General features: G+C 41.8%; 1 long non-coding RNA gene across 3 annotated transcripts; it reads left to right on the forward strand.

Annotated features, from left to right (window-relative positions):
• The first annotated feature begins 893 nt into the window (after positions 1-893).
• On the forward strand, positions 894-15474 carry LOC121087446. Of its 3 annotated transcripts, none has more exons than XR_005827611.1 (4): positions 894-7157; positions 7715-7840; positions 8930-9223; positions 9803-15474. It is a non-coding gene; the product is annotated as an uncharacterized LOC121087446 (long non-coding RNA). The 3 variants fall into 3 exon arrangements; XR_005827612.1 differs by having other exon boundaries at positions 894-2335; positions 4569-7157; positions 7715-9223; XR_005827610.1 differs by having other exon boundaries at positions 7715-9223.
• Positions 15475-16779: the final 1305 nt, after the last annotated feature.

A 16779-nucleotide genomic window follows, 5' to 3' on the forward strand; every position in this document is an offset into this window, starting at 1 on the left:
GATTTTATTTGGAAATTGCATATGCATAGTGAGTGTAGGCATCAAAATTGTGTCACAGGCATCTTAAAAAGTAGTAGGTTATGGCAGCTCAGGAGTGACAGAATGATGCATGATGGACTATGTACTTTGCATCAGAATGTAAATTGGCACTTTGAGTGGAATTAGAAAGAGCTAGTCTCACTCTTAATACAGAACAGCACAGTGACAGGGAACTGTCTGAAAGGGTGTTCTTCAGCACTTGACTAATGCAGAGTGAATTTGCCAGTTTCCATTCAAAATTCCTCCTGTATTTAGATTCAGCTAAATGCTAGCTCTGAGATTTTGGGTGGGAACCCAAAAGAAAAGCATTTTAGACACATCTTTATACCACGTTAGAAGAAAAAGGGCAGAACAGTGTGGTCAGCAGGACCAGGGCAGTGATCGTCCCCCTGTACTCAGCACTGGTGAGACCGCACCTCAAATCCTGTGTGCAGGTTTGGGCCCCTCACTACAAGAGGGTTGCAGACATGCTGGAGCGTGTCCAGAGATGGGCAACGGAGCTGGGGAGGGGTCTGGAGAACAAGTCTTGTGAGGAGCGGCTGAGGGAACTGGGGTTTAGCCTGGAGAAAAGGAGGCTGAGGGGGACTGTTGCTCTCTACAACTACCTGACAGGAGGCTGTAGGCAGGTGGGGGTCGGTCTCTTCTCCCATATAACAACCAACAGGACAAGAGGAAATGACCCCAAGTTACACCAGAGGAGGTTTAGATTGGATATTAGGAAAAATATCTTCACGGAAAGGGTGGTGAAGCATTGGAACAGGCTGCCCAGGGAGGCGGTGGAATCACCATCCCTGAAAGTGTTTAAAAAAGGCATAACTGTGGTGCTTAAGGGACATGGTTTAGTGGTGGACCTGGCAGTCCTGGGTTAATGGTTGGACTCAGTGACCTTAAAGGTCTTTTCCAACCTAAATGATTCTAAAAAAAATAGACAAAACTGTTTCCTCTTCATGATTTTGATAGCTGAAAAAGATACTGCTTTTTAAGACAGAAATTATTTCTTGTGTTATATTACTTAAAATAGAGGACTATGAGGAATTGTGGAACAGCTTAACTGCATTTGATAATTTGAAAGCAGAAGGCAGAATAAAATTAAAAGCAGTAAGATAAAAGGACTTCTCACAATTTTGGTCGGAATCTCGGGGGGAAGAGTAATAGCTGCAGATAACTTAATAAAATAATCCACTCAAACACTAGAGTAGTTGAAGTCCATTATTAAAATGTTTGAATGAATTAAAAAGATTGAAAGATGCCTTTTCAATCTAATTAATCAAGAAGTACTTCTGTATTTGTAAGATCACATGCAATAATAAAAGCGCTTATTGTAGGAAAGAATTAATGAGTAGAAACCTCTGAACAAATAGAACTAATCTGAAAAAGTTAAATGGAACTTGTTCAGGTGTCTTTTGGAGTACCCTATAACCAGTGAACGTTTTGAATCTTTTCATGCATAAGCTGTCTTAAAGACACTAATTTTTTATGTTGATCTCTATTTCAGTGCCGCTTTTAATAATTTTTTAATTATTTTTTGAAACCAGAGGTAATTCCTCATCAATAGCTGCTTGATAATAAGTTACACTGTCCTGAATTTGCAGTATTATATGCTGGAAAAATCTGTGCTACGATGTGGTTTAGAAATACAGGTATTAAATTATGCCGGCAATGATACGATACTGGTTGAGTTGTAGGAGAGGTTGATTGGGGCATATGTAGCTAAAAGTCAGTTCTCACTCAGCTGCTTAGAGGTTTGAGGAGGGAGAGGGTTGAATGGGTAAAGAAATAATACTGTTGCCTGGAAATGTATGGCTTAATGTAGGTAAAACCTACATTCGTGAATTCAGTTTAGTCTGGTGCATTTTAAAGATTTACTAGCTGTCCAGTGTGCCGTGGGTGCTTTCCAAAGTTGCACTGGGGTGTACCGGTGAAATCTTTTAAATCAAATTTTACATAAACTCTATGCTATCCAATTAATGCTTGCAGATTAATTTAGGAGTGTGTGGTTTCCAGCAGAACTACGTGGGAGCCAGTGCACAGAATTCTTCCTTTCAAACAAGTATTTGTTGTACGGCGCTGTTGTTTCCCTACAGTTGATCATACAGCTGTTAATTTCTTCATATCCTGTTTTGACTCTGAATGCTGCGTGCAGAATAGAAACCACGAGTGGCAACCCATGAAATTGTAGCAGCAATTTCCTACACCCCAGGAAGTTGCTGGGAAAATGTATCTTTAAAACATATGAAGGAAGCCCCTTGCAGACAGTGTATAGAGAAAGCACAGCTTATACGGGAATCGAGTGAATGTAAGTATTAATTATATACTTGGTCTGAGAAGTAGGTAATGAAAATCTCATCTGATTCTGTGTGGCAGTCTGTGACCTTTAGTCTTCCATTATCCACGAAAGGTTTTTCACGTATAGGGCTTAGGTGTGAGATACAATCCCTATTATGTGCAACATCAGTAAATGTAGAACACTAAAAATAAAGTATGTTTGTCTCCATAGCACAGTGGAATGAAAACAGATGGTAAGCAGCACATGTGGCTGCCAGAAGCTGGGAACACCCTTTTGCAGAGTTCTTGCAGCTCAAACCAAAACAAGCCAAAAGAAAGCTCCAAGGGGGGCAGAGATTGTTCCAGGCAGATACCACGATGTCTGTCCTCTTCTCCATGCCCACACTCCCCATCCCTTTACCTTTGGTTGCTGAAGCTAGAAGTGGAAATATACTACCAGTTAAGAATCTGATGTACCTTCTTAGTATTTGTCAAAACAGCATTTGTTAACTACAGAAATCTCTTAATTTCCACTATAGATTCAAACCTCTGGTTTTGGACAAAATTTAAGATTTTGCCCATGTTTTGCAACAAGCAATTCAACAACTTAAAAAAGAATGTGTCAGTGTTGAAAGAACTACTGTATCATTGTTTCATGTCATATGGGGGGGTTGAGAAGAAAAGTAGAGACAAGTGACTTCCTTGAACACAGTTGCTGGAATAGACCTACGTCCTATCTATACTCTGAATATTTTTTAAAAGTTATTTAACGTTATTGGCAGTAGTTCAGTTTCCTTTGTGCTAGCTCTTAAGGTTCTTTTATGGGATACTATTGTTGCCAGCATTGCTTTATGCCTTGCAGTTTATGGCTTCTCTAAACAATTATCAGTGATACTGTGTTTACGGATCCTTGGTCACAGTACCAACGTGGGTAATAGCACCAGTATCTGGGATAAGATTATGTGTTATGCTAATCTTGACTATTTAACCCAAGCAGAAGGACAGTAAGGATTAAAAAAAAAAAAAAAGTCTATGGTAGGTTGATAGTTTCTTCTTCCCTGAAGTTACTAATTTCAGGACCAGTTTTGACTCCTATCCTGTAATATGGCACTTAGGAATGGCAAAGTAACAAGCCAAGGTCAAGCAGCCTCAATTATCTGCATTTTAGGTGTACAGATATTGTGAAAAGTATAAGGGTATAAAGGTGACCATCTGCCTGTCTGAATAAAAGAACAGGGGTTTTTCCTTTGTTTAGATTGTTACGTTTATTCTTGGGCTTTGTTCTTTTATGGTAAGCTTTGCAATTAGGCTCTTAGCTTCGTTTATGATTAGCCTGCTTCAGTTTTTACAGCTTTATCTTTCTCTACACATTTACATCTAATTTAAATACATCTTAATGTGCTTTTAATTTATATAGATATTTTCCACAGTATGGTAAATATACTGTGACAAAAATTAAGTTAATTTCTTTACTTTTATTTGATAAGAGGAGACAAAAGGGATAGATGTAAAATATTAAAAAAAAAAACACCTCAGCAAAAACCCAACAAAACCCAGTAGTAATTAAAACATGACACTCAGAAATTATCAAAAATAGCAGAACTTAATAAAACTTAAGGGGAAAAGAAAATGTCCTGGACTACGTAAGCTAGTGCTGGAAAAATGTAACTTCCATGATAGACCCTATTTTTGAGATGTTTTTCTAGGTGCTCATTTGTATTTAGGTCATTTCAGTAGAAGAAAAATGCTCAGGGTAGTGAACAGCTTTTTTGAAAAGCAGTCTTAAGATTTAAGGAATATCCATTTCTAAACATCTTCTATTTTTACTAGTCTAAGCTATAGAAACAGTTTTTAAATTAAGAACAGGATGCTACTGCTTGATATAGATTCATTCCTTTCTTTGTTCCGGTGAATAATCTGGGTCTTTGGTTTTGGAGAAAGTGTGTTTAGTGAGATATCATAACCAAGAGTTCTGAGAGCACAGTATCTGTAATGATTATGAGATTTCAGTGTGGCACTGAACACCGACAGAGACGTGAAGGGCTGAGTCTTAAGTACTGGCTAGCTGTGACCTGTTAGAGAACTTATAAATGAGGAGGGAAATGATTTCACTGTGCATTTTGGTTGTAATGTTTCAGTGTATGGTCTGTTTATTTGATCCTTTTATTACATAACGCTATGTGTTATTTCATGCCCTTGGAACTTCAGTAGTATGTATGTCTCTCATATCCTTGAAGTCCAAGGGGAACACATTTTCCCCCCAGAACATCAACTAGCAGCTGACCTCTGTCACAGTCAGGAGGAAACGCTGGACTTCAGATAAGCACTTTGGATGACAACATACAGACTCCCTTCTGAAACAAGTCATAAGGAAGCCAGGTGATGTCAGAAAATGAGGACGTCCAAGAGCAATGTTTAAGCAAAAACTCCTAGTAAAGGAGGTGGGGTGGAGCAGTTGATCACAGCCTCTTAGAGCAGGTACAAATGGCAGCAAAGTACAGAATGGAAGGAGAGAGACTCGCTTCTTCCCCTCTGGATTACTGTGATGAGCAGGATAGAGGGTAATGTAATCTCTGTGTGTCCATGCTTGCATTATATCAAAAGTCAAAATAATGCAGGTAAGCTGCAGCAGGTTTTGCTTTTAGCCAAAGCACCAGGGAAATAATTGGGTATATTAAAAACAATTTAACGACAGGCAAAAAGATGTAAAACTTTATTGGCCAAAAGGGAAGTGCCTGTTTGTGGGCTGCATGAAGAATTCTGGAGCTGTTCCAGTTTGCTTTAGTAAGAAGCATGGCCCAAACTGGTTTCATTTGGGTGTTTTGTTTGGTTGTTGGTTAGTAATTTCTGCCTAAGTAATACTTACTGATTTCCATGATGTTAGCAGTGATGGTTTCAAGGAAAATAGGCCAAAAAAAGAAAATTTGACAATAACAGATTGGAATTTTAAAAAACCCTCAACAACAGAGATAGCACAAACAGAAAGTGTTAAAGGCTACAGTTTAATTTCAATACTCGAGAACAGAAAAAAGTAAGGTCAGGTTACTGCTGATTAATGTCAAATTGACATCATTTGGGGGGTTGTTTAGGAAGCTAAACTAATTATTTCATTTTTTAATAAATCAATTATATTTTGGAAGGAAGTGTTATCATTGTGGAGCCTTAGAAAGGTACAAAGCAGCAAGTACCTGCTCGAGTATCAGAACTAGGTATGAACTGCATTTGTAAGAAGTTGTCTCAGCCCCTGACAATATTGTTGGTGTATCAGTTATTTCTTCACTTCAAAGTCAGTCTTTGATAATGAATATTTTAATAAATCTGTTTGATTTTTTTAACAAGGCTGAAAACCCAGGGTTCACATTCAGTGCAACAGACATTGCAATTTTTCTTGACGTTGCACTGTGACTAGCTATATTCTGCAATTTTATTTTATAGTTTTAAGGCTTGCCAGTAATTCATATTTTGTACACTAGTTTATTGCTGAAAAAGAATGAATGACAGAAAGGTACAAAGAAACGGGCATTCATCCAGTCCCAATATATAAATAACCCTCTGAAGACACAGGAAGATTTACATGCATTTCTGGCCAACAGAAACAAAATCCATGATAGGAAACAGACGCTGAAGAGAAACAAGCACTTGCCAGAGTACATTTACGTTTTTAAACTTTTTTATTGCATTTACTTCACATACAGGACTGATTACTGGTCTTGTGAGGAAGTTCAGCTCTCTGCAGATATTCAGTGAAAAATACAAAGTCCATCTGTGAACAGAGTGTGGAGGCATCATGTGTGCTAGTGAAAGAGTGGCTGGAAGATTGGATATGTGGAAAAAGGGAAAGGGAAATAATATCATTCATTTTTAAAGAACAGGATATTTACTGGCATGTGATAACAAATTCAAGTGGAATTCAACTAGAACCTATTATACTCCAAGAACTGAACATTATATTCATAACTGGAGAATATTTTATTGAAAAAACTATATGGAAGAGGCACTGCAGTCATGTAGTGTTACTTGTGAGTCAAGCAGGAGTCACTACTAGCAGTACTGAGCAGTGGATTTTGTATTTAGTACATGTTAGATTAAGGAAGCCAGCACTGTAACATAGGATTAATTATATGAGTAATGAGATGGATGTATTCTACAGTGCTGTGGCCATCTTTTGGAAGATTGCCTTGGTTAACCTGTGATATCAATTGTCTCCTGGGGTAACCCTCCCTGTTGCCTTCACTGTTAAAAGCCCTTCCAAATTTCTCTTCTTCTAAACTAGTGGTTTTCATCCTTTAAAGCAGTCTCTGCAGTGGAGATCAAGGCAACTTTCAAGTGAGTCACACGTAAGATCTGGAAGCTTCCATACCGTCCCTGGATTCTTTTTTCTTGCTTCTCCTGTGTATCGCAGGCTGATCCCCCAACGCCGTACAACCTCCATGCATTCCCCAGCTCGTGATGGCTGCTGTTCCTTCTTCCCTGGTGGGCAGCGGGAGGAAGCAAGCCGTGCGGATGACAGTAGTGTAGCATGGTCTGTTGAGTGAGTTCCTTGAATGTGGTCCTCTGAACCCACCACAGCCTTTGTTGTTGGCAGATTTTGTTTACCACCTGTTATTGTTTTAGTTCCTACCTGCTTTTTATTCTACACACGCTCATGGTATATTCGGTGAACTGAACCCTCAGCCTGTTATCGTTCCAGTATTGTGTCCCTCAGTAATCATCCCTCGCCGGTGTCCTCCTGCGTTCCCAGCATTGTTCCTGTTCCCAGCAGGTCCACTGGCCACCAGCAGCACCCACCGCGGGCCTAGTGACACAGGCCTTTCCTCACATCTGCTTGAGACTCTCCTCCAGGAGCCTGAGAGGTGAGGGAGGTGGTGTGGGGGGCCCCCAGAGCAGGGGAAAGTGAAGCAGCAGTTGTTCTAAGGGAAGGGAATTAGGACCAACATTAGAACCTCATGGTTTTGTACGTTTATGCATATGATTCAAAGGGCGATGAGGCTTCTGACCAAATTAAACCAGCAGATTTTATTTCTTGGGGAAAATTTCTCCTCGCACCGCCTAGAAAGGTTACAGAGGAACAACTGAAGAAATTGCAGTGGAAACTCAAAAGAACTGAGTGAAGGATTATACGTGAAATTTGCATGCTATGCCACAGATACCTGCTGGAAGGATATGAATGCTGTTGAACTTCCAATTTCACTCCAGAGGATGACCCAAACAAATACTGAATTGAGAATAATATTATTATTTCCTGTCTTTTTGAAGGATTAACTATGGCTTTTTATAATATGCAAAGACCTGTAGGAGTAAGAATGCAAAGCACAGCATCCTACCATTAACTTGCTAATTCATTTAGAGGGAGTTTAAATAGTAGTTTCACCTATTATAGTATTTGCATCTTCATGCTACTCTGTTACAGAACCTGTTAAGCAAGCCCTGTCCCTGGTGTAGCTAACAACCCTGGAGGGAATTCCAACCTTCTGGATCATGGGATATCCCGCCATGAACAGCGTGGGAGTAGCATCGATTGAGGGCGGGTTGACAGGTGCTGCAATCCTTGTTCTGCTCATGAAGCGCAGTATTTAATAACTGATCATAAATGACCAGGGAAGATTTAAACGTTAAACAGAAGCTGGAGGGAGGCTGTGGGAGTGCTGTGTTCCGCACGCGTGCTCTGTGGGAGGACGTCTCTTGTACTGGGTGGCTCGGGAGTGCTGTGTGCTGTGCCGCGCTACCCAGCCGTTCAGCTTTGTGGCTCAAAGCAGTCATGCTGGTTTGGTGAAGCAGCTTAGCACTGGAGCACGTGCCGTGGGTTATGTTTGATCGCTGTAGCTTGGGCTGGGCTCCTGTGGGTTGGTTCATGTGCCTGCCTGTGTGGCCTGTAACTGTGCTCTGTCTTTTGGTGATCTGTGAAAGTTGGCACGGTTCCTGCGTTGCTGTACTTGGAACAAAAACTATCAGAAAGGAAAGGATTGTTTGCTCTGAGCTCCCTTCAATTCTGCGTAGCAACTTGAAATTAGTAGCTTTCATAATTTGGGAGAATGGATGTTCTGATTAGAAAGCAGAGGGAAACTTTACGTTTTATTTTGAGAGTTTAATGTCAAAAAGGACAATACATGTGTAACTGGTCACTTAAACTTTAGCTATTCTGTGACTTAAGTAATTTCATTGTGTTTTCAGTTTTTATGCTAGTGTGGTCTTTCATCATCGTTGCTCTTGTCCCAGAGAACCAAGTCTAGAGTATTTTGAGAGAAAGTGTAGAAAATAATAAGCAACTGCAAAAATGCAGGTTAGCAAACCCAAGGTATTTGCAGGCATGCCTTTGGAACTAACAGGCACCTTTTCAATAAACTAAGGGTAAGATGTAAAGTAAAAAAAGCAGCTTCCATGATTCCCTGTCAAAAGTCCTGAGAGAAATGAACAGAGCAGAAAAATGTCGTGTTTCAGTAGAGTGTCCAATATGTCTCAAAAGGTATGGGAACATAGAAGAACCTGTAAGAATATCTCTGTCTTTAGGAAAAGAACTAACTCTAGAACTTGTTACAAGGTAAAGGAGACTTTTAGTGTTAATTAAAGTTTCCAAAAATACTAGAAAAGATATTGATGCATAAATTGAATTTTCTACCTTTTGAAGAGACATAAGAGGAAGGAAAATGATAAATGGGACAGAAACTGATTCTGTGTTGGAAATTCCTGGATAATGCGTATTGCCTCTTCATGAAAACCTGACAAATTCATTGCACTTACTACCTGGAAGTAAAAGAATGTGAGCAGCTGTAAGGGTCGCAGTAAAAGAAACCACACTACTTCCAGATAAATTTAAAGAGCTACTTCCACCCTTCAAAGGCTTTCTGGTATAAAAGCTTCCAGCAGAAGCGCATATGTGGAATAGCAAAGCTCAGTGGAAACCAACTAACTGAAGAAGGAGGTGAGTTGTTATTACAGTTCTATAGCAGAATGGTAGCAACTTGGGCATGAGCTTACTGTGAGAAGAAGTGCACAGTGCAAGAAAATGTATTCTTTCTGGTTGTTACATAAGAAAATAGTGTATCACTAAGTTGTTCTTTGAGTTTTAAAAGAATGTGGGATATGATTACTGTGTAACAACGGATTTGCTGCAAAAAGATAATGCTGGCTTTTTCATACTTAGGTCTGTCAGTAAATTAAAATATTACCTTTTTTTAATGTTCTTTGCTTCGTAGTTTGCAAGAAATGTAGGAATATTCTAAAAGAACTGCATTGATGAAGAATGTTTTTCTTTACTACAAGTTAAATGCACAGTAGATTTCAAAAATAAATGTATCAAATAAGGAGGCCTACTGTTTCCATATTCTTTAGGTTATTTGGTACACATATATTGAACCACAGGTATACATTTATAAAGCCAGGTTACTTTTAACACATCATGTAGGTGAAAAACTTTATTCTAGAACATCAACATGCATTCAGTAAGTATTAAAACGCATATATTCAAAGTCATTCAAAAGATTGTTTTCCTTCCTCACAGGTGACAGCCAGGAACCCTAAATCTAAGAAGGAAATGCTGTGATCAGGATTCAGCTATCTGAGGTGCTTAGCAAAGGAGAGATGCTTTTGGCAGCCACGCTGGGCTGAAGATCACCTAGGCTGAGGTTCCTACATTCTAATGCACATGTGCCATAGCAAACCGCTGCCTAAATAATTCCTGAGTTGTCAAACACATAGTCCTGGCCAATACTGAAAGGTGTTGCTACTGCAACTTCTGTTACCTCTGCCAACAGTGGCTACAGTCATAGTGAGCAAGATGCGTATAAGAATCGCCAATCTGGATGTTTTTACTTCAACTGAAGACCGAGGTAATGTGTTCTTATTTTTCTTTAAGAAAAACAGGAGGGCACCAAGGAGCATGAAGAATCTACGGTAAGGTAATCTAAGGTAAACGGGAGAAATGTAAAGCAGGTAGTGGAAAGGGGAGATGAGCATTGTTAGTTGGGTAAAAATAGAGCAGGAGACCATAACGTAAACATCAAAAAGTATTTGTTGCATTTGGTACTTTATTTACCTGTTGTCCTAATAAATACAGCAAGAGTAGAATGCTAAGCAGAAACACCACCATTGAAACAAATAGCAGAGGACAGCTATGTGTTACCTTGGAGAGAAGCATTCAAGACCCAGAAATACCAGTATGTTAAAGAATCTAAAGGGTTAAGAAAAGATATTTTTTAATGCATTTCTGATCTTCTGTTCTATTTTCACCAAATATTAATATTAAGCAAAGTGTATGAAGCAGCTAGCAGCGACCATTTTTAAACACTGTTTGTCTAATCATCCGAGCTGTTGAATTACACAACTCTTGTTGAAATAAATAGGGACTGCTGCTACTGAGCTCTTATAAATTAGGCCACCTGAGAAATTGTGGGATAGCTGATCTGAAATGCGTAATTGTTATGGAGTTCTAAGTTCGGAAAACGCTTACATTTAAGATTAAGTAGGTCATTGAGTCTTGTGTACATTTTACCTTTTCGGCTGTACAACCCGCTTTCATTTTTCTTTTTAAATATTTTTGGTTCAAGTATACAGCTGATTTTTGTAATTACTTTCTCAAAGACTTCTGAAAAATTTATTATCAAAAGCCCAAGAATTTAAGTAAACTGAAACAATGCATTTGAGGAAATGGAATTTTTAATAAACAGGTTACTGGAAAGATAAACAACTTAAGTCAGCTAGACATGAATATTTAGAATTACAATATTATTGCATAAACTTCCTCTTCTAAACTGCTTTGTAATTGTTAGAAATACACACTAAGCACATTCCCTGTGCTGTGGGCTATAAAAGAGTAATTCAAATTTTAGGGCATCCAGTACCAAATCAAAAACCTCATGGTCTAGTGATTCAAAGCACTGAGCCAGTATAATCTGAAGCTGCCAGTACAAATTTGCTCAAAGGAAGCGGTTCATTAGTTTGTTGGGTAGGTAACTTCAAACTGCCTGTCTGTGCTTCCGCTGTTGGGTGCCTGACTGGACCCTCCATAGTTAGCCCAGACTTTTCTTTTTGGTGGTTCCTTCTTTTCGCCTTCCACCCTTGCTGTGCTCAGATGTACTGTTCATTGATGTTCTCACGTGTGCCTGCTCCCTCTTGCAGCTGGATGTTTGCACATTCACTCAACTCTTTTTGTTGGTCTTTGCCTCAGATCTTCAGTTATTCAAATATTCCAAAACTTGTGGCTTCCTTCTCTTTTTCCCTTTGACCTCAGCATAAGCTGTGTGGGTGCACTGGCCGCATCTTAATGACATGCTCTACCTCAGTGGCTCTAAGTAGAGGCTTTCTTGGGTATTCCGTGAAACTTTCCTCTTCTCGGATTACTACAAGAACCACACAGCTCAATTTTGAGAAAGGAAACGCAAATGTACATCCTGACCTAGTCGTCATTGATTCCAGTTGAAACTGGTGGTAAAATGAAGCTATGCAGGAAAGCTTGTCTTTTCTGTTCCCTGGCCCACCCCTACCCCCAGTAATTACTAATCATATATCAAAACAGAGATAAAGTATCAGAGGTAATTTGGATTTTAGCTCAAGAGGGCAAAGTGCCATCTCTTTAGACACTTCCCAGAATAGTGGGCTTCTCTGTTGGCTACATTAGTCATCACTTTTCCCCACAGATCTAGCGTGTCCGCCCATGCCTTGTATAATAATAACTCCTTCACCTTCCTGTCATCCCAGGGATGAGCAGACATGACTTCCTGCTGTTAGGGAGCAGTCTTGATACTCATTCTGGATTCATTGTGGATTTCTGTCTGGAAGGCTGGAGAAATACACTGGTAACAGGGACCTTCAATGAGCAAAAAGTGTCTTGCTGGGTAAAAGTGGACCGCCACTCACGTTTTCTTGCCCAAAGAGTCTTGGGTGAACTGGTAGGAACAAAACTACATCTCTTCGCTGAAGAGAGAGAGCTCCTTTTCAGAGGGGCTGGGATAGAGGGACAAGAAGAAAGGGGATATGTGTTAACACGGAAAAGCTACCCAGCTGAGGGAAGCCTAGCATGCTTCACTGTGTTCATCACCCTGAGCTCAAGGGAGTCAGAGACTTTCTGAGTAGCATGTCATGCCTAACCCTTTGCTGGCTGTTTGCGTTCTCCATGCTAATTAACAATGCCGTAACGCAGTTGGTGATTCCCAGCCTCCAAATGATTGCAGCAGCCTGCCTCTCAGCTCAGTGTAGCTGCTGATGGCCATTTCTATGCCATGTACATTCAGCACAGATCTCCAAAAGCATTGCCTTCGCTATTTTATGTTTCTTTCCATTGTTCCCCCTACTTCTCCCCAAGCATTTGCAACTCTTCCTGCTGCTACCAACTGTTTAAAAAACCCTCAGATGTTAATAGCGTGGATGTTCATTTTATTCATATTGAGAATTCCTCTCAGCAGGGCCAGCTCAGCCTCCTTTGTTTCTGCATCTCTGTATGCACCTTCTCTCGCTGCATGTGGTTGCTGCGCAAGGAAGCTTTCTCCTAGACGAGGAATTTCAATACAAATGTATTTCATTTCTGTGACCAGCTCCTGCCTTAGCAACAACTGTTTATGCTGCTCAGCGCAAGTGTGTCACAGTTTAAGGCTGAATGGACAGTGAGGGGGCTAGATGGACTTGGGTGCTATCGCGCTTATAGGCACAGATAAATATTTAATATTAACAAGTGACACGACTTCACTGTTCTGTGGGAGAGATGGTGCGGTCCAGGGGAGAGGCCGAGTGGGTCGGTGCGATGGTCTCAGCACAACGTGCCTCTCCCACAGTAGGGGAGATGGGGTGGACAGGAGGGACAGGTGGGTCCGTACAGCGGTCCCGGCCACGCAGCAGGCAGCCCAAGCACAGGACCCTGGGGTCCCCACAGCTAACCCTGGGGCTTCTGCTCTACCTTGTCTCCAGCAACACCCCGTCAGCAGCACTCACAGCCTGTCCTGCTGGAGAGTCCTCCACACCTTGGCAATGGCACAGTAAGTAACAGGTTAGTTGTAAGGGAGTAACTGGAGGGTAAACAGGGTTTAACCAGTCCAAACTCTATGCCAGACTGTCACAAAGTAGTGCGTTGTTCTTGGGCGTTTAAGATGGAAATGACCTGGTGATTTTCAAAAGGCTGGTTGGGGAACAGTCTTATTCCAGGAACAGCCACTGACAAACATGCCAGGGATACATCAGGCAGGTGGGTGAGTCCTGGACACGGTTCAGATGAGGGTGTCAGGCCGTGCACTGACAGTGTACACCCGCAGAAATCCACTAGCGCGTGCTGTTGCTAGTTCAGCGAAGTTGTTTGAAATACAGTTGTGTAAATATGCATGATGTGGCTAAATTTATATCAGTAGCTGATCCAGCAATGGGTAGACTTTTCTTAAATGCCTTAGAACTGTGGCCTGAAATTCATTTGCAGTCGAGGCAGGATGAGTATATTGATAACTGTCATATTGTGCTACCACAATCCTACTCAGTAATTTGATCCGTTATTTCACAATGATGTTAATAAGTTATGATGGAATTTTGAAATGCAGTAGAATATGGAAATTACCTTTTTGCAAATATGAATATTTTATATTGAAACATGCAATGTTTGTTTATACCTTATTACAACTATATACAATGGAGAATGTGTAGTGTAACCGGGTATCAAGTTAGTTTCATAAATATTTTAGATCAAAATTGCAAATTACGCTTTTTCCTGTGTAGTTTGTGGAAAACTGAGAGCTGTGATCACTCATTTAGGTAAGTGGTTGTATCTGACTATGTTCTCAGAGTAGATAAATATACATAGTTTCACAAATAGGCAAGTTTTATGAAAAGCCACATAGAAAGAAAAGGTTTTATTAAACAGCATGTAAACTAGAATAGGAGCAGCAAATAATATTCTTGTAATAGATGGGAAGTTTGTATATACTACATATAGAAATACTTAAAGATCATACATACAGCTGTCTTACTGCTGAAATAATTAATCACAACATAATGTTACAGTAAATATTTTGCTTACTGAAACTGGTTTAAGTGGACAATTGTTTTGAAAATGTGTAGGGTACTTCTATTTATATTACGGTCTCCAACTATGCAAATAAGTCTCCAATGAATTGAAATAGGAACTTTGTGTATATTATCTCAAGGGGATTATTAATTTAATATGTCATGCTGTAAGTGTAAAGTATTTGACATAAACTGGTAGTGTGTGATTGGGGCAAGTGGCATGCAGCGAAGAAATCCCACTCCTATCAAAATATAATGGTGCTTAAGTTCAATTCAAGCTTAAATCTAATTTTATGTTTGTTCTAGCAGGGATCACTTGAAACGTGATGAGCAGTCTAGTTTCACTTCTTCACCTCTGAACTCCACAGAGGCAGCTGCTTGTAGTCTCATAAGAACTTTGTCACACAATCCTACCTGGCTAGGAATGCAACCACTCAACATGCACGTATGAGTATTAAGGATAAAACCAATATAAACAATAAGCCAGTAACATGCCATGCTGATAGCATAGTATATGATGAGAGTTAAATGAAAAGCGACTTGGACAAAGTAATTTCGAAGATGACTAAAGAAAAATGCTTGGAGGAAAGTTGGTGTTTCCTCCTGTATTTACTCCAGCGTAACACATAGACTGAACATGTCTGACCATGCACATTCAAAGATCAGCAACTGCCAAGAAGAAACAAACTCCCTCTGTCTTTCTCTAATGTATATGGAATTGCCTGTCTTCAAGCTAGATCGCTATCTGCTCCTTGGCTTAGGATAAATGTTTGTGAAAGGCACGCTTCCCACAGTAAGAACAGCCTATTTACTAAACAGCTGGAGCTAATGAGAACATAGTACACAGTGTTTGGGACTTGTTCTATTTCTGCTGTATACATTAATGGTTCTCTACCAACGCAAAAAGCTTTGAACAGATGTACTCATTCTGCTTTCTCTGGTCCTCCTGATATTCATTGCAGCAGTCTTGGTTCACTAGACACGATGCATTTTAACAGGTCCTACATATAAATTTGATAGTCGGACACACACCCCTCCTCTAATCAGCAAGCCCCAAACTCTGAAGCACCAGGCAGAGCCCTGCAGGTCTTGCCTTACCCTTGTTCTGCAAAGAACACTTCCTCTTACTTTGACCAAAGCAGAAGACACAGCCTATAGCTCCGAGTGGCTGCAATAAAACTAGGCTGGAACAGACAACTTACTGTCCCTTCTAGGCTGATGCCATCGTTTTCTGTAATCCCTGTGCAGCACTTAGATATTAGTTTAATAGGTTCCTTAGAAACCGGCAGAGTAAAATTATGCTAAATAAGCAGTATTTACTAGAAATTCTGATCCTTCCCTTGAGGGGCAATTGAACATTACAACTGAATCCTTAAAGGCAGCTGCTCCGTTTCCAATCCCTTTAGTTCTCAGGAAAAGCATCTTGCAAAAGGAAAAACCTTTAAGTTATTACTGTTCACTTGAAATTATTCTCTTCAGGTACCAATTTGTCTACTAACTGACGTGCAGTGCTCCTATTAATCCCTCCTTTTCTGACTTTACCTTGGGAATAATCCAAGGAGTGAGAACGCACTGCACGGGGCAGGGCATTTGCATTTCACACAGCAAAAGTGGAAATCACAAATGGAGAAGCTGCACATCCCAAAGCATTTTTTTAGCCTTGTCAAAAATCTATGACCATAATATTTATGGTCGTACGTATTTCACTATTGTTGGGAAGGGTCTTAAACCGTAAATATTTTCCATGTTCACACCTGGAATGAGGTGCACCGTAGGGTTCCTGCGCAGGCCGTAAGCGGCCTCGGAGGTCGGTGCGAAGTGACACCACAAGGTGCTTTTTCCAAAACAGCTCTTCGAGCCGGGCCCGGGCCCGGCGCGTGCTTCGTGCCGTGCACCTGCAGCCAGGTTTATAAACACACCCTGCCCGGGGCTCCGGGACCGTAACCTGCCCGCGCCGCCGCGCCCCGCGGCGGTAGGTGGCATCGGCGGCCGGCGTCGCTCACGGAGCCGGCGGCGGGGGGCAGCCGAGCGCCGGCCCCCGCCGGCCGCATGGCCGCGCCCCCGCCTTACGGACTGCGGCGAGGGGGCGGCAGAGCCCGGCGCTGCCCGCCCAGGACGCGGGCGGCGAGGCGAGGCCGGTCCCTCCCGGCGGCGGGACAGGCCGGCCCGGGCGGGGCGCTGCGGCGGCGGATCGGGCCCAGCCGTGGCGCCCTGCCCCGCGCCGCCCCTCCCCCTCCCGCGCGGCAGCGCCCCCGCGCGGCGGCACGGCTGTCTCCTTGTTGCCACCCGCAGTGACGTCTCACGCGGCCGCAGCCGCTCCTTCCCTTGCGCCGATTGGCCGGCGCCCCTCGCCGCCCGCCCGCCTCCGGTGCGTGATTGGCGGGCCGGCGCGGGGCGCAGGGGGAGGGGAGGGCGGCCCGGCCCGGCTGCGCTCGAAGGCGGCCGCGACGCGGATGCCGGACGGGGGCAGCGCAGTTATTGTCTGAGCGCGGGGTCCCG

This window comes from Falco naumanni, chromosome 4 (assembly GCF_017639655.2).
Source record: "Falco naumanni isolate bFalNau1 chromosome 4, bFalNau1.pat, whole genome shotgun sequence".
NCBI classification, from domain to species: domain Eukaryota; kingdom Metazoa; phylum Chordata; class Aves; order Falconiformes; family Falconidae; genus Falco; species Falco naumanni.